This window comes from Dermochelys coriacea, chromosome 2, assembly GCF_009764565.3.
Source record: "Dermochelys coriacea isolate rDerCor1 chromosome 2, rDerCor1.pri.v4, whole genome shotgun sequence".
NCBI lineage: Eukaryota > Metazoa > Chordata > Testudines > Dermochelyidae > Dermochelys > Dermochelys coriacea.
In genome coordinates, this window is record NC_050069.1 from 172,531,352 (window position 1) to 172,547,966 (window position 16,615).

General features: G+C 39.0%; 1 protein-coding gene across 1 annotated transcript in view; it reads right to left on the minus strand.

The window, feature by feature from the left end:
* Positions 1–16,615, minus strand: part of CNTNAP2 (contactin associated protein 2) — a 1,664,903-nt gene that overhangs the window by 297,378 nt on the left and 1,350,910 nt on the right. The window lies entirely within an intron of this gene.

Genomic DNA, 16,615 nt, shown 5'->3' on the forward strand with positions numbered 1-16,615 from the left:
TTTCCCCAGCTTTTCCATTGCATAGACCTTGTCCTGTGATATATTTACCCTACTTGGCACAAAGTCTGTAACCTTAAATTTTCCCACATTACTGTACATTTCCACATAATATTGCCGGATAACTGAACCCATTACTCTCAAATGAAGAGAATCCTATTTTCTGTACTGAAAAGTATTCTTAGCAGAGATGACCCTGTTCAAAGCCCCAGTTTGGCAAAATACTTAAGTATGTACTTTAAAGCATGTGAATAATTCTATAGAGTTCAGAGAGTTCCATCCATTGATTTCATCCAAGCTACAACAGTATCATAGAACTTGGTTTACATAACTACTACTTAAGAAAAAATATTCCTCCCAGTAATGTACCATAAATAATATTTTCCACTTAAATGAAATGAGGCCACTTCTAAATATTTTACTTATTAAGCTTTTCAAAAGTAAAATCCTCCTTAATGTTCCATGCAGTTTTTCTTCTTAGAAATAAACTGAAATGTTTTAATCATTTAATTGTTGTGCTTTGCACACATGCATGTACAAGCTGAAACTGCATCCATAACCCTAAAAACATTCACCGGACAATGTAATTCCATCCTCCACACTGTAAATCTTCTTCTATCCTCCCGACGTGTTAAAAGTAAACCACACTCAGCCCCAGAGAGAACTAAATTCTGTGACAGGAGAGCAACCAAATAAAATCCCTCCTCAAAGTAAAATCACTCTATTTAATGCTTTTGAATTGTTAAACATAATACAAGAGTCCCATTATTGAATATACAGTAATGTGAAAAAGCAGTCATCACCTTGGGCTTTATGATTGTTATGCTGCACAGCATTGTCACTCCAAACTTCACAGCAACAGTATTGGATATGGTAATAGACTGACTCCATTCTAGGATCCAAATTGGTCATTTTAGCTTCTTGATTATCATTGAAAGATATTAAAAATGCTGAGGGTTATAGAGGGATATGTTGTGTGACTATTCTAGCATCATTTCAAAGCTGCTATAAAAATGTCTAGGATATGAGGTTGCATTGCTCTGGCTTGCAAAAAGTTTATTTAACCAGAGATATATTACAGGTAAATGTGTTTTCCACCAGTTAATGTTTGAATTATTTTAATTAATGCAGCATCTAGATACAGCAATTTGGCCGTTTGGAAGTCATATCATAATTTTGCCATATTTGAGGACAACTTGTAATTTAAGTACCATATTATGAATGCTTTAGTATTAGCTGTTCTGTGAATGAGACAGAGCTCTGCTTGTTCACATCTTTCAGATACAGCAAAACCGCATGCTCCTCATTATCAGCACTTCAGTAGGAAACTAGCTTGCTAATTAGAGTACCAAAAGGAAAGAAAATTACTTATTTTTTTCAACAGAGAGTGAGGATTCAAAAATTCAGAAACAAGTAGAGTTATTTAAAATAGGAAAAAAGCAAATGGCCAAATAGATGAAAGCAAAAGTAGCACTTAAATATGATAATGATAGGTGCAATAGAAAACTAGAAAATAGATGGAGGAATGACGTGTGCTACAAATCTTTTAATGATAGCTGGTATTAAGTTTTAAATCTAGAACATGTTTGGAAACTTGGACAGAGTAGTTTTTCACAGTTATTGACTTCAAAGCAGCTATGCTGATTTACAGATAATTTGGCCCAGTCTGTATGCAGCTGTCTTGATCACTGTTGTAATGATTATTATTTAGTCTCTGACATTTACCTTTTAAAACTTCCTAAATAAATCGATAAAAAATTAAAGGACTTTTGCCTTATGCAGAAACACATCTGTATTCAGGAAAGCACTTATACCACATGCTTAAGTCCCACTGAAGTCAATGGGCTCTGGTCTGTTATTTAGAGGGCATTCCAATTCCCCACCCCCATGTGCATATTTTGCAGTCAGCATCACGGATTACTGAAGACAAACACTGCTTTTTAGAGTACTAGTAAGATGTACCTCCCCCTGCTTTTCCCTTGTCATCGCCTAAACCATTCTGGCCTGTGCCAGCCAAATGAATCTTGTCCCATTCTACCCCACTACTGCAAAAGAAGTGAGAATAAGCTTTTGCCCATAGTTTGATGAGATCCTTCAGGAGGAAAGATGCCATACTAATGTAGGATATTAATACACAGAATATAACAAATATATCAGGTACTGTATGTATCAAGAGGCTGAACCGGGTAAAAGGGAAAAATAGAAGGGAAGGGGGAAAGAACAAGGGAAGATTCATCATGGGACAAGTCATTATTTTTATTGCCAGATGACAGCAACCCTACCTTTAGAAGTAGAACCACTCTTCTCCTCAACCAGCCCCATCTGATTTTGTATTGGTATAATCATCCATTCAGGATGTGTGTATACTCTCATTTTACAGTGCATTTATTTCTATTTAGAGAGGGAGGTTTATGTGCTAATGGGAAAGGAACCAGCTAAACAACTGATGTAGTGAACTCCAAAAAGAAGGATGATCAAGTCATCAGGGGAAATTGTTCTAAATATCAGAATATTTCATAATCTCTTATTATGCTAAGGATATTAATGTAGTTGGGATGAGTTTTAAAAGCCATGCACTTTTGTTAACCCTCCCCCTCCCACCAAAAAACAAAACAAAACAAAAAAACAAAACCTAACGTCAGGGGAAGAAGCCATGTATAATAATACATTCTTTATGTCAAATATATTATTATACTAGGCATTACCAGGTGGCACTGTTACACAGTCTTCAAAGTTATTTTTCTTAGTGTGCAAGCAAGCTTTGACTCTTAGGAAGACATGCTGTATTGTTGTCAGTTTTGGGTTGTGCCAGGTTTTGTGAGGAGGCAGCTTCAGGAGAGAAAGAGCTGGGTAAGGAGCAGGAGAGTTTACTTTCTGCCTTGAGCTCTGATTAGAGTCAATTCTTCAGAAGCAGAGTTGCTTCCTGGGAACGGGGCTTCAGTGCTGGGCTGAGATTCCTAGAATGGCCCTCTGTGCCGTTTGACCATCTCATTTCAGGATTGGTGTGTACATATATGCAAATAAAGCAAGGTACACTTAGATTACACCCTGACTCCACCTCACGGATTTCCACTACACTGGAAAGTCATCTTGCAAGTCCCCAGACATTGGCAGCAGAAGAGCAATACTGGTGTCAGGATGGGCTACTGGTGTTGGAAGAATGCGCAAAAGTATCATGTTTTTGAGGCAGCACCACAGCCTCAGATGTACTGAAGTGTGGGTAGTTACATCTTGTAGCAACAGTACTGACTTCTACAGTGAAAGGAAAAAGCTGGTTCTACATAAGGATGGGTATGAATGTTTGGCTGGAGCACCAGGCTTGAAACACATTTTTTAAAGATTCAGATCTCTCATTTAATTTCCGCACATTTGCTGGTTATACTGCTAGGCCTAGCACCTCTAATGGCCCCCGGGCTGGACTTTGGTGAAAATGAATTGAACGTTTTAATGCTTAGTTAAATCAAACTTTAACTCTAACCTAATTTTTTGAGGTTTTCCACCTTAATAATCCTACGTTTTTAAAGCAGCTGGCTATGAGGGTTTTCTTTTAGAGATAGTGTACCTTCCCTATCAAGAGATTCACGGAAGGAGAATAGACTTTGGGAACCTCTTAATATTCCCACAGATCTTGAGTATCATAAAAAAAAAAGCAATTCCTTGCTCATCTGATAAATATATCTTCTTGTGAACCATTTCATTTATTATGAAAACATTCCCACCAAAGCTAATGTAGTATGAACAGAACTCATAACGGTCAATAATATATTTATTTCTGACATAGTAGAATAGTCTTATAACGTATGACTTTCACATGAACACTTTGTATTCTATTGAACATTTAATAGAACTCATTATTTCTAAATAGCACTGATTAATAAAAATGTGATTAACTTTAACATTTTAGGGCCATTGTTTCAAAAGTGATTAGCATCTATGATTGGGGCTGCATTTCTGAGAGAGCTCACATTTAGGAACCTGAGATATCTAATGCAACTAGATATTCAAAAGATCTCAGCACCAAGCACTGAGAACTTAACCCTAAGAGTACCGATGGCTATACTGATCCTAAATGACCTGTCTTCCACAACACCAATAATTCGTTAAGCTTTCTTCTAACCCTGCAAAGAGCCTCAACAAAACACTGACTACCACCTCCTCTCTCCTCTGCCATTGGTGCATCTCCTGACTACCATCTACTTTGGCGCCTTGCCAGTTCTGTTCCCAAAACAAATGGCTATATGGTCACAGTGAGATAACCTGTGTCCTTGCTGAGGTGAGACAAGCTGAAACTTGCTCAAGCAAGAATTCCCAAGTCTTTCTGCCTGTAGAATCCAGAAACCTTCTCAGATTCCTTGTAGAGCTTGTCTAGAAGGACCTTAAAATCACAGCACCCAACTTTCAGACCTGCTGAGTACCTGCAAGTCCAATTAAAGTCAACAGCACAGCACCTCTGGAAAAAAAGAGGACTATGGAAAACTTCGCAGCTAGAGCCCATCTCTAATTACTACACTTCCTTGAGTCTCCACAAACAATGAAGAATTAATTTACTAAGCTGGATCCCTTTGTTCTAAACACAACAGGAACAGCTACTTGCTGTGAGTTCATTACAGAACAGCTCCAACTATCAGCTTGTATGTTAAAAAACTCAGTAATAAGTACCAGGGAACGAACAACTGTTACACTAACCGACACATAATCCATATACCTCTAACTCCTTGTTAGAAAGGTCTCTTCTGTTCAATTCTATGTAAATTGAAAAGCATAAAACAACAGCAGATACACTGCCTGCCTAATCTTTGTTACGGGCAAAGACAGACCAAAGATGTCCTCCTAAAATATTCACAGTACCACACAGCTGTAACTTTTACAGCACATTTTCTTCATTGATGCAAATAGTTTATAGTACATCTTACATTACATAGGACAACATGGGGATTAAATAGAAACTGTGTGTGGTTGGGTGGGAGGAGACAGTGGGAATTCCATTCTTTTTAGTGGAAACGTGTATGTAAGGGCAGGTAGTATTCTGCCATTCTGTTTGTGTAACATTCTTAGGATACCTTCCATATTATGTTATTGGCTTTGTGTGAAACTATAGTATAACATACGGTAATTTTATCCTCTAACTTTTGGTTTTCAGCCATGGCCTGAACTGTGTATGTGTGTATGTGTACACGCGCGTGCATGCACATGAGAGGATGACCATGGTACAGCTGTAGTTCCAGGAGAAATTCTGGCTGACTCAGCCAGAATTCTTGTTGGGGAGCAGATGCTGGTGGAATAATTGTCACTGTTTGAAAGGGTACAATGTGCCAACTTGATTCCATGCTTCCAAACATAGAGGGTGCTTGGGCCATGGTCCCACTCTCACCTACCCCCTCTTTACTGCCCTTTTGGAGTGTCTGTGACCCTAATGCATGCAGGTCTATAATGTGCACACTGTTTGTCCCTCAGCTGTTACTGCTATCTGAGAATTTACCATTTGTCAAACCCATTGGTTTGAGGATGATGAGAATCTTGCAGGTTAAATAAACACACACATTTCAATTAAGTGTTTTCTGAATAGGCAAATTACCTCTCAAAGTTTCAGTGCATGACCAATGAAATTTGCATTCTGTACACACTAAAGATTTAGTTAATTTTATGCTTATTTTATTTTATTTAGTTTCGTTTAGTTTATTGACATTCTGATGGCCAGCCTCTGTACTCTACCATTGATACATGGAAGCACCAATGCCATGCTTATGAGATACTTAGTAGAATTGCTGCCCCTGCCTAATGTCATGAGCGTTAGCACAAGAGAATGCAGCTGCTGACTGGCCTCACAATGGGAAAAGAGCAAAAATTGAAAATACTTCTCTGTAGGCAGATTCTGCTCTTATTTGCACTGGTGCAAATCCTAGGTAGCTTCAGTGATTTCAAATGATTGACAATAATCAATGGAGTTATCTGGATTTACACTGATATAACTGAAAGAAGAATCTAGTGCTAAATGCAGTTTTCCATAAAAATACCAGTTCATGGAGTGCATATATATATATATATATATATATATATATAGTATTTCCAGTTCTTTGGTATATAATGATCTATATATGATTTGTAAGGAATCTTAGGACAGGTTTGTCTTGTTAGCAGACTGTGATGGGGTTTTCCCTTGAGATTCAGTTCTCCTTCTTGTTCTGTCTTTGCTTTTTTTATTATTTGTTATTTTTTTGGTACTACATGAGTGATTAAGATATGAAGTATTAAAGAGAATAAATTATTTTGTTTCTGTCTTAGTTTGTTAATCACTACAGCATTCTTTCCTTAAGGCCAACTAGGAAAAGGACAAATAGCAAATGCATGAGCCTATGCAAAAACTAATACTGATGGTAGCCAGACCACTAATGGCTAGAAGAGCCAGATTTAGCCAAGCCCAGCTGGAGACACAAATGAAGCAAGCTGGCAAATGAGAACCCGAGGCACAGGATTAACCCCCTCCCCGCCCCCATAGAAATCTCAGGCAAATGAAGATAACTAGGGATATTTGGTTTAGAGCTAGCTAATGAGACTAACAGTATTATGGGGTAATATCCTTATGCTGTTATTTATGATAACCTTTGTTGTCAGGGTATTTCTTATTTTTGGTTTCTTTCCCCATGGTGGGAAGGTCTAATCAATTCTATTTTCCTTTACCATCACTGGGCTGGAGCATTCTTTTTTTATAAGCTGACCCAGGCACTTGTTTTTTGTGACAATTGTATTTATTTATAAATGCTGTATAAGTGTGTGAAGAGGAGTAGAGGAATCAGTGTAGTTCACTATGCAGTATAGGTGAGTCTCAGGATTCCTGAAGGCCAGCTCCAAAGGGACTTCTGGTATATCCCTTTGAACCAAGATTTGGGGTTCTAGTCAATGACAGTGTATCCACTTCTACTCCATGACTTAGGGAAAGGATTCCTCCAATCATCCCTCACTGAACCCCCTGGCAGGAAATCTGGCAAGTATGGCTTGGTGCACAAAAGTGTGGGAGAACTGATTTAGACCTAAATCCTGTTGTTTATATCTGATACCATCTGGTAAAGTCAGGGAAGGGAGAAATCTGGTCATGTGCTTGAGGAATAAAAATCTCTACTCAGTGTTGACAGTCAGCCCTCAATTTGATGACCACTGCAGAACAACAAACATGTGCAAAGTGTTCCATTATCCCATTACATTTGCCCGCTTATTTTTCAGAGGCTGTTTTTGAGGCAAATATTTTTCAATCTCCATAATATATAGTTTCAAAAATGCTATTTCATGCTGATCCTGAAGAAGAAAAGCAGCAAATGCAAAATTTCATACTAGCCATCAGACATTTGATTTAAGTACGCTTTTCACTAAGCTAAATACCACTTCTCTCAGTTCCCTGAACAAACTTGTGAACAAAGATGGATTGCTGTATTTTCTTTACAGGACCACATCTGCTCTTGTTTAAAATTCCCTTGGCTCCATTCAGACAAACATCTATTCTTCTTTCAGAATTAGCAAGCTATTAAAAAAAATAAAAGCAGGAGGGAGAATTGTCACATTGGAATGGGGACCAGCTGCAGCTCAGGAAAAGCGTTCTTGACAGCTTCATTTTGCTGTCAGAAAGATTCACTCTTTGGCCCAGAGTCTGAAAAGCCAGTACAGCGCAAATGATTTATCCCTCATCAAGACTCACATTCTAAACTGCAGCAATACTAACCAAACCTGCCTTGTTATTTTTCTCAGAGATCACAGTCCAGTGGTGATATTTAGCTGTAAAAGGCAGCTATCAGATGTCCTTGTACGGTACAGTTTGCTGGTTTCTAAAGTGAACACATTGCACAATTACCACAATCACAACTATACCTAGCAATGTAGCAAATTTTAGGTGCTGTAAATTACTGCTTACTGTAAATTCACTGGATCTGAGGACAAAGGACCATCTCCGCTCAAGTAAATTTTCAGGAAAAAAAAAAGCCCACGGTACTTGCAATAAATAAGTGGTATTCAAGATGTTTCAAATGGGTAAACAAAAACAGGGGTATGGAGCATTCTATAGACCCATTGGAAGGATTTGTGGAGTTGTGCCTGCAAAGAATATATGAGATCTACCTTGCATCATACAGGACTTCTTGCTGCTGTTAGTGTGGTGAATGATGTTGGTACATTTTATGGTCATCTATATTTGTGCCTGCACAAGTTAAAAATATAACTTTGAAGGTCTATGAAACAAGACCATCTAGATTACCTGACTATTTTAAATGAATGTAAAAAAACAACTGCACCACCTTCTTTTTAATAGCAAGGGAGTATGGTGGGATGTTTTCTGTAGTGATAAACTGTTTCTCTGCTACAGGGATCCACAGGGAGGCTTTCTGAAGGTGTGATTGTTCAGAACAACAATGATCAATCTTGCATCATAAAGGCCTACAAGGATAGTGTATAAAGGGTTGACTATAATAAATGTAAATTACAATACCAATTTCAGTGCAATAGATATTCAGGCTGGCATTTCAATATATTATATTTATATAGTACTAATCCAAAGCAAAAGCTGTGCAAAAGAGTTCAGTAAATGGTAAGTAGCGTTACACAAATACTCTGAAATTCTAGTTAGACACTTCCAAAAGTGGGATGCTATGAATCACATCTTTGGACAAATTCCTTAGCTATTAAAAGATTATGAAAAAGGTGCAATTGTTCTTTACTTTCATTTAAAACAGACCGATAATCTAGATGCTCATGTTTCATAGACCTGCAAATTTATATTTTTAATTTGTGAGGACAGGACTATGCATAATCTTGTTAAATGACCACAAATGGACCCACATCATCGGCTAGTTTAACAGCATCACGAATTTCATTAAAAGTGGCAAAGAGTCCTGTGGCACCTTATACACTAACAGACGTATTGGAGCATAAACTTTCATGGGTGAATACCCACTTCGTTGGATGTAGGATTTCACTGAAATCTCCATTGTCTCATGAGCTGCTTCCAGGTACTAATGTGTTTTTCTCCATTGTACTTGCCTGACTCTTTGCTGGTCCCTTCAGAGGTTCTCTCAGATTCTCCAATGGCAAATTTAGCTAGGGAAGCTCACTGGGCATCATGTCTGCCATTGACTGCACAATAGTGGGATCAATAAAGATTAAAGTCAGAGGTCCAAAACCAGCTGTTAAGCAGTGGCTATTCACAAAGGAAATGTGAATGAACAACACTCACAGGCAAGTTCTTTTGTCAGTATGTATTTTACCCTTAAGTTTCTGGAATCTAAACCTTTTAAGGTTTTGTCCTTCCCCCGTTAGTCCAACAAAGCTCAGGTGTGATGACCGTCACAGCACACTATAAAGCTAATCTCATCTCTTAGGTCTTTATAGTGGAATGGAGTAATAGGAAATCAGATTTTGGTGACATTGAGCAATATGAATTGTGCAGAGCTGCACAATACCAGAATACTTTTAAATTAATAAATCTTCTGACATCTGCAACTGATCTGTCAGAAAAGTAGCTCCCCGGTGCTTATGTTACAGAGCTCTTAGCTCTCACACAGGTGTCATCCTATCCTTTCCCACCTTTTCACTTTTCTCCTCACTTTCAGCTCACTCTGTTGGGTGGAATTAATCTTGCAAGTCTGTCTAGATAAGAGTGTGCATGTAGCCCTCATGGCCATGCTAAGTGGATGACGTTAAATAGCAGATCTTTCTGTGTCTCTATGTGTTTAACTCTATGTGATTGATGGGTCCTCAGGGACTTTTCATTGCTGTAAATTCATATAGCTTTCCTGGACTCTAGTTTTCTATAATGTAACTTTCTTGACTCTGCTCAACGTCTAAGAAATGGGTACTAAAGTATTTTTAAAAGCCTTTTCCGGAAATAGTTATTTTCTCTTTCTTGGATAGTTGTGCTGTAAAAAATACAGCAACTTAATGCCCACAAATACCAGACATTTGACTTGTACTCTATTCTGCACAGATGTTTCCATGTACATATTTTTTTTTAGAAATATGCTGAATTTAGGGTGAATAACAGAGACAAATTCCCTCTCTCTGGGTCATCTAAAACAATCTTTGAATCAGATGTACTTGCTATTGTATCCCCAGAATTATAGTTGCCATCAAAATAAGTTACATTATGTCACATAATATCATAAAAATGATAAAAGATGAGAGTCAATTTTTAATATTTTGGATTGGCTACCCAAAATTAATGTGCGATTGGATAGTCCATCTCAAAACCTTGTGGACTGCGTGGCTTCTAAAGGAAGATGACTTTTCATGTGAAAGATATGATCTTGACCGAGGCAGATCTGCTAAATGATTTTAGTTCTCTGGAAGGATACCAGTGAGAGAGCTATGTAAGATTTAATTCTTCTGTTCATTCTCAAAACAGACACAATATGTATAGCAATAGTGCGAGTTTCCAAACTCACAGTTACAGGTCACTTAGAAACCTGTTGGCTTAGCAGGACTATAGCCATATTAGTCTGCCTTAATCCTCTCACACATTTATAAAGTGGCAGCTTTGATATCTGTCACATACTATGCTTACTAAACTTTTATTTTCTCATACTGGTTGCCTGATGTGACAACAATATTCTGGAAGAAACACCTCCAGGATATTTGATTCTATGCCAATTCAGTCTGTCTGTTAAACAAGGGTGACAATGATAGTAATGGATTTGGCAATATGGACACAAGAGGAACTACAACTAACAATTCATTTTACAAAGGCCACACAACAGACATCAGGAGTACTTGTGGCACCTTAGAGACTAACAAATTTATTTGAGCATAAGCTTTCGTGAGCTACAGCTCACTTCATCAGATGCATTTGGTGGAAAATACTGTATGCATCTGATGAAGTGAGCTGTAGCTCACGAAAACTTATGCTCAAATAAATTTGTTAGTCTATAAGGTGCCACAAGTACTCCTTTTCTTTTTGCGAATACAGACTAACATGGCTGTTACTCTGAAACAACAGACATCAACGGGGAGAGTCTGGACTACCAGCCTGGATTGAATTTGAAGCTAGAAGTGGAAGGCTCAATATTTCCTTTCCGAGACTTTCCTTATTGTGTTGGTGTTTAATCTAAGATGCCCACAGTTTAATATCTCAGAGCACATGCAGATAGTTTTAAAAAGATATATAAAGAGAGAGAACATTCCCTGGAACAAACTACAACCCCGCTCCAGGCAAAAGACTGAGAAAAGAGATGCTGGTCACTGATACCATCTGAGATTCCAGAGCAGATGAAATCCAAAAGCAATACTACACTGTGAACCTATTAGATGTGTTATAAATAAAGTGCACCGACAGTGACAGCTGCCTCCCCATCTCAGAGCAATCATACCTCTTAGCCACAACCATCACCTTGACCTTACCCAGAATGTCTTGTAACTGCTTTCTCTCCTCCCTATTCCAAACTTAGTCAGGCACTGGGAAAGCAAAGACAATGAACCATCTGGTCTGATAGTAATGACAGTTATGAATCCTGCTTATTGATGGCCTTACAGGCCAAACTGCCTCATACTATTGGCTCACATATTTGTTGAATAAAAAAACGTTCAGGGAGCTGCACCACAGAAAAGAGATCATTAGGCACATACTGTCCAAAGAACAGTCCCTAGCACCTCTCAGAAAGGAAAGAATAGAATAACTAATGAGCAATACAGCCTATCCCAAATAGACATTGTGGCAGTTCAATAAAAGTGTGGATGGCACAGAAGGCTGGTCCAGTGATTAGATCTTAGGACATCCAGGTTTAATTTCTTGCTGTGTCACAGACTGCCTCAGTTCCCTGTGTGTAAAATGGGGCTATTAGTTCTCATCTGCCTCACGGGGGTGATGTTTTGACATATACATTACAAAGTGTGAGGTGCTCAGATACTCTGGTGATGGGGTCCATATAAGTGTCTGAAAGAGAGACAGTTATGAAAAGCCTGCTGATAGATCTAGTAGCATGTGTATTTGTCTTTTGCTCTTGTTAGGTCACAAACCAACGTAACTAGTGCTGTCTCTGCCAAAAAAAACTGAAAACCCCACTAACAAGTACTGAGAAAATAGGAGGATTCTGGAGGGCTCCAAAGTTGTCATGTCATCACATTTCTCAAAAGGTTTCCCCCAAAAGGTAAGATTAGAAGCTGCTTGAGAATTGTCTTTATGACCTAACAACAACTTGCTTAAGGCACAATGACATCCTCTACTGCCACAGGGATGTATTAACAACCTCAGCCTCTCCATTTGCTCTTACTAGCCATGTGAGAAGAGCATCCAGCCTGCCTGTCGGAAGGTTATGTTCCTTAAGAACATCCAGTAACTTATTGGGAAAAATTGCTCTAAATCATATAACCTTTTGTTGCATTTGTCTCATCCACACACAGGTATAACCCTAGGCTACCATCTGGGCTGAATCCTACTTATTTTGCCTTCCAAGTATACAGAAAATTCATTTCAATGCAGCAGATTTCTTTTTTTCATCAGAGACAACCAGGATTCCCTTTGATTAGCATACCTAGATTTACACCACCCACTACTCCACCACTTTGCAGAGTGGGCATGCCAGAGGTGGGAAAGGGTAGAACAGGGCAGATGGCACAGTGCCAGTGTAAACTAGGGGCAGCTGAGAATCTGGTTCAATAATGGGTATATTCATTTTAAAGCGGAAGAGGGAGAAAAGTGGTAAGAATCAGTAAGCGAGTAAAAATAGTTAGCATCAGAAGGAAATAATTTTCAGTTATCTCTGAGAAGCAACCATTACTGTAGTAGTTTAGGGGAATACAACCTGCCACTTCATATATACTCCAGCACAAACAGCTCAGTCAGATACCTCACCTGCCAGGTTTCACCACTACATTCCTTTGAACAGGCAAGAGCTTCATTTGAGGTGATCTTGATAGGCAATTCTTGGGGCAGAGTTCCGTCCTGGAAACCAGACATTGGTGCTTTGGCTGAGATTTCTGGAAAAGCGGAATTGCTTGTGTGCTGTTTGTGACCACCTCTGTTCAAGGACTGGTGTATATAGTGTAAACTTAACATGCGGCACTAAGTTTCTCTGTCACTGATTTCTCTGTCCATGTCGCTGATTTCTCCTCCCATGGGAAGCTGACCTGAGAGGCACTGGACATCTGCTACTGCTCAGCAGGGGGGTTACACTGCAGTTGATCATTTCTGCCCTTATCAACAAAATCAATGTCAATACCTTAATTACTGAGAAATGGAGAAAATAACCACCCCACCCCTTTAAGCAATGAGGAATTTGTCTGGCTGGTTGAATGGAGGGAGCAGTGCTTTATGGCTTTGGGGGTGGGGAAGGAGAGAGGAAAACTGCTGCAAAAGGGGACAAGAGGCCACTGTGGTGACACTGATTCATCCCTTGGGAACTGGATGGGCTGAAGAGTTTAAAAGGGACAGCCCTGTGCATGAAGCTGTCTTTTACATGGAGCAGGTTGGGGTAGTACCCACCTCCCTCTCCTTGAGGGGGTGAAATACCAGTTTGGTCAAGACCTGCATTGCACTAGCCACCCCTTTTTAGGGGGCTGAGAAGGAATTTTTCCCTTACCACCAGGTTGGCCTAGCTGGAGTACGGATTTTTTCGCCTTCCCCACAGCGGGTTCAGGAAGGACTCTGTTCATGCGCAGCATGAAAGGCAGTAAGCCGTATGATGCAACTCATTATATAAGTGTGCGGCAGATGTCCAGTGCAGGTACTCTATAGGGAAGGTATAGAGTGACCATATAAATGGCTTAGAAAAGGACTTAAAAAGGAGGTGTTCATTAAAGGAATGGAAGGGGAGGGGTATTGCGGACTCCTATGATTGGTATGGCTGGGAGCCAATCCCCCTTTCTCATAGCCCATCTTAACCCTCCTACGAGGGGTGGCGGATGGTAAGGTCCCAGCAATGGATGGGCTGGGGGGACCTGGATGGAAAAAAGAGGGGGAGTTGGTGGAAGCCCCCTGAGTAATTATGAAATGAACATGGGGTTACCTGCACTATACACTTTTATCTGCCGGGTATCCCAAACATCTAATAATAATAAAGTTGCAGCCTGGTTAAACCCATATCAAATGTCTCCTGTCCTTCCTTCCGGAATAGCTGGACTATGCTTGTCACTATGGGGAGGAAAACCAGGAGAGGTAGCACATTCACATACAAGATTTGGTTATCCTTCAAAACAGAGCTTCTGCATTGTTTTCATCTTGTGACCCCAAATCCAACCATTCACAACTGGTCCTCTTTGCACTGAATTCCAAGACACTTTAAAAGGCACTGGGTCCCTTAGTGCTTCAAAGGAGATGACAAACAGTACAATAAATTAGGGGGTGTTTCTGACATCTGACGAGTTTCAATGGACTGAGCAAGTCTCTGCATCAGTGAAGCATTAAAATGCATGGATAGCAGCAAGATCATATCTGTGGCCCAGGCAAATTCTGCCCCCTCCGTGGATTATAACACTTCAGAGTGAGAACTGGATATTGAGTATGAGCATAATTTAAATGTATCAGTTCATTTTAACTCAAGTAAATTACTATAATATTACAATTAAAATACTAAATTATTACAAGTAATTAGCAAAACATTAAATTTAGCTATTTTTAACCTACGATTGTGCATAGAATATTTATTGCCATGGCAGCAGGGTGCTTCAATTACAAAGACTAGAACATGTGCCATGCACAACAGGAGCCCTGAATAAAATGGAAAATTCTGCTACTGCAGTTGTTGCTACTAAACACCAACAGTTCAATTCTGAAGAGCTATAACGGACCCAGAATAAAATCAGAAAAAAAGAAACCAACACCAGCAAACTGACACCCAAATTCTGAACAAAATAAATGAGCCTCATGTCCTGACCTGAAAGCCTCCCCATGTGAAGAGCAATAATGCCATTGCCTCTGTGTCACAATCATCACAGGAATAATGTATCTGATAGAGCTGAATATCCCTTCCAACTTTTGTACACAGGCAAGGAAACCACTTGCAGTGTTTGCTGAGGGAGCTCCTTCCTCCTCAGATGAAGGAAATAGTTTGGGCAAGACCTCCACAATGTGTCTTTCAAAGTTCTCTCTGTTTGATCAATATTTACGCACAGGCTTATAAGTTTGGAAAATCCTGGCTCTGATTCAAATGTTTCCTTTCTTCTCTATATGTTCTGCAATTGGCCAGCTGACCTCTCTCTCTCTCTGGTTCTCTCCTGTCACCCTTTAACCTTTTTTTCTGCAAGATGGGGGCTTCTCTGGTCACAGATATATTGGTGCTAATTTAGGAGACAAATTTCAGCTTTTCATGTGGACCAGAGACAAAGAAGGTGTCCCCAAAGACAGAGATGGAAACCCCTAAGATTTTCCTGATTTTTTTGCTTGTTTGCTTAGAAAACCTTGCAGGATAGGGAGTGAACTCAAAATGAGATGATAGAAACCTATGAAGAACGTATCTGTATTTCATTAAATTTATCCCTAGGACAGAGAGAATTTCTGGGTTGAGGGATCTATGGAAAATTTCCAGGGCTTAAAAGGTTAGGTAGAGAACAGTCACTCAGTTTGAGATTACTTAGCATATAGAGCCGAGATCCTGCACAGACTGTTGCTATCTCATTAGATACTTATATTTCGATGTATGTGTGCATATATCCTTTGGCCAATTATGCATATTTCTAGTTATCTTTGTTTTGCTTTGATTTTTCTGCTAATAATTTAATTTGTGTAAGACAGTGTTTCTACTTCTGGTAATTTTGTGTCCTCCAAGGGCACTATATTTCTGTCCTGATGTGTGTGCCCCACAGTGACCAATACAACTGATAATATGATGAATAATACTTCAATTACATTGCTCTTGGTGAATTACAGAAACTTTAAAAGATTTATTGTTGAAAATGTGTCCCATTCTGTATACTTCTCTCCCCTCTGCCCTCTTCCCCACCCCAATAAAGGTTGTCTGGAGCATGATAGATTGGAGAAATGCTTTTATTCCCTGGGTGCATTTATCCAGCAAGGACTGAAAATCAATACTTGGCAGCTTTGCTATGATAAACTTAGTATCCAATTAATTTTAATAATTTAAATAATAGAGCAAAAAGGAACATATATCCATCCTTAATCATTTCTGAGTCTTCTAAGTTGAGGACTGATTTTCCTAGCTGGAAAAATAATTCCTTATTTTTAGCAGAATGCATATTTCTGATTCACAGCTCTCCTGTGCTCTGAAGATCTGGCTGCTCTAAAGTGTTTCTTTAACAAATGCAATGCTGACAACCTCCGAGCACACATTCTGCTGTCTAAACTGAAATAAAATCTCTAAAATATAAGCTTTATAAAGTTGTAAAACATATACATAGCATATTAGTACATTTACTAACACACACTGAGGTATACCGAATAAGAAACTAAGATACAACTGCTGAAATGAAGGAAATACATGTTGTGATTTATTATACCTGTTGTTTGTTTGCAAAACTGCTGAATCACAAAATTCAATCATTTGCAACGGGGCTTCCAGTGATTAGTGTGAATTAATGAGGTTCTCTTATAAATCAGTCATAAGATCACTTTTCAGCATTGCTTATTCAGGCAAAAATGTAAAATGAAGTCTCTCAGGTTGTACGAGTGCAGTGTACGAGTTAATGGTATATA